Raw genomic sequence first — 2,415 nt, forward strand, 5'->3', positions numbered from 1 at the left:
TACCTCTATAACCTCGTGTGCGTGTTCTTTTGGCTTCTCACTCAGAAGCCTACCTTCAGCCTCATGACCACTCCTCAAAGTGATCCCCTTTACGTGCTATCTAGGGTTGGACTCTATATTGCTCGGCAAGCTTCCATGTGGCCTTTCAGAGAGAGACTTTGCAATTTGCCCCACCTGATTTTCAAGGTTATGCAAAGAGGCGGTGTGGTTGCGAAGGGTAGCCCCGACTGATTCAAACCTTGTATTTGCAGATTGCACAAATCTAGTCAAGTGCTTCTCTAAGTCATTCATTCAGGTTTCCAAACCTAAGACTCTGTTGTCCACCTGAGAGGCTTGTTGTTGTTGTTGGAAACCCAGTGGCCACATGGCCTTTTGTGGACCCTGATTACTCCGTGAGGAATTGGGATGATTCTTCCAACCCGTAATGTAGGTATTGCTATATGGGTTTCCTTGAGGTCTCATGCCATTGCCTACAAAATCAACGTGTTCCACAGAAGAAACATCACCGATAGAGATCAGGCAATCGGAGGGAGCATGTCCTCCACCACACCCGGTGCAATTAGTCATGGCCGCCACTCTATTTGAAGTTAGAAGATCTAACTTCTTACTCAAATTTTCCACTTGAACCGCCAATGAAGTTACCGCATCTATTTCATGGAGACCGGCCACTTTTTTCTTCTCCCTAGCATTCCATTGGTAGCTGTTTAACCCCATTTCTTCAATTAACTGATGGACCTCATCGGGGGTATTGCTAACTAAGGTACCTCCTGCTGTCACATCCAAGATTTGCCTTGTACTTGGGTTCAAACCATTATAAAAGGTTTGAACAATCATCCACTCCGAAAATCTGTGTTGCGGGCACTTTCTCAGGAGCTCCTTGAAACTTTCCCATGTCTCAAATAGAGACTCCAATTCCAACTGAACAAAGGATGAGATCTCATTACTAAGCTTTGCAGATTTTCTGGGAGGGAAGTAACGGGTAAGAAAAGCTTCTACCATCTCCTCCCATGTGGTAATCGATGCTCTAGGTAATGAGTGTAGCCACTGCTTCACTCTCCCCTTTTGGGAAAATGGGAAGGCTCTCAACTTGATGGCATCATCCGTCACTCCATTTATTTTCAGCATATCACACACCTCGAGAAAACTCTCTTTATGACTGTTTGGATCCTTATCGCCTAAACCGTTGAACTGTGTGGATTGCTGCAACATGTGGATGAATGCCGACTTCAGCTCAAAGTTCTGAGCTATAATCGGGGCACGCACAATGCTCTATTGTGTCCCTAACACTAAAGGTCTGGCATAATCAGATAATGTCCGCTGTTGCTCATTCTGTTCTGCCATATTTTCAAATCCGTCCACTTCCAAATCAGCTAAATTAGACTGTTCTTGTACAGGCTCTTTCCCTTTTATTCTAAGTGTACGTTCAAGCTCAGGATCTCTTTCAATAAATATTGAGGGATTCCCTCCGGTCATAACCTTGAGCTGCACCCAAAAAAGAAAGAAAAAGAAATCAGAACGATGATAGAATAAGAAGATATGAAATAGAATGTATGGTGAAATAGCTAAGAAAACAAAGTTCAAAGTATCTCTAAACGCCTAGTCCCCGGCAACTGCGCCAAAAACTTGACAAGGTCCCCTTGCGTATATCCCGCAAGTGCACGGGTTTGTCGAAGTAATAATTCCGGATGAGCGGGTATCTAATCCACAGGGAGTAGGGAATAAAAACACTTAATCTGCTTCTTAGCTATGTGAAAGATCAGTAGTGATATGGCACGCCTGAATATACGTGTGTATACCGCAAGTGCACGGGTGTGGAAGTAATAATTACCCCGGTGAGTGGGTAGTTGAATCCACAGGGAACAGGGCTACTAGTACTAACTTCTTCTCTGCTTTCTAACCTATTAAGAAATGGAAAGGTGTGGTGATCTAATGTGCGAAGAAATGAATACCGGAGACGAATATGCAAGGGTTAAATGAATGGAGATCTCAATCAGTAAAACTGGGGTATTCGGGCAATGCTCCCCCTAGGATTCAGGTATTAGGTACCAAATAAGCAATGTATTTCTATGATGAGTAAGTTAAGTCATGGAAATCCAAATATAATCGGATCCGGCCTCCCGATCACCGATACTAGTCCCCTATGAGGTCCCGGTGGAGAAATCGCACAATCTCAACACCTCACACCACATATGACTACAAAGTACTCTAGGGATTCCAAGAAGTGTATCCGATTCCTAAGGATAGATCAAACCCTAATTCCCGGCGAAGGATCCTAACCCCCTACAAGGTCCCGATGGAGAAATCTCTCAATCTCATGCCTCACACCAAATATGGTTGCATAGAGCTTAGGGAACGGAGATAGAATACACTCAATCGGAAGGGAGAGTGGATACTCCACTATCTCAAGACTCACCC

At 44.2% G+C, this 2,415-nt stretch overlaps 1 non-coding gene across 1 annotated transcript; it reads left to right on the forward strand.

Moving 5' to 3' along the window:
- Window positions 1–844: 844 nt before the first annotated feature.
- On the forward strand, window positions 845–951 carry LOC120259683. Its single transcript, XR_005536240.1, has one exon. It is a non-coding gene; the product is annotated as a small nucleolar RNA R71 (small nucleolar RNA).
- Window positions 952–2,415: the final 1,464 nt, after the last annotated feature.

This window comes from Dioscorea cayenensis, chromosome 4, assembly GCF_009730915.1.
Source record: "Dioscorea cayenensis subsp. rotundata cultivar TDr96_F1 chromosome 4, TDr96_F1_v2_PseudoChromosome.rev07_lg8_w22 25.fasta, whole genome shotgun sequence".
In the NCBI taxonomy this organism is placed as follows: Eukaryota; Viridiplantae; Streptophyta; class Magnoliopsida; order Dioscoreales; family Dioscoreaceae; genus Dioscorea; species Dioscorea cayenensis.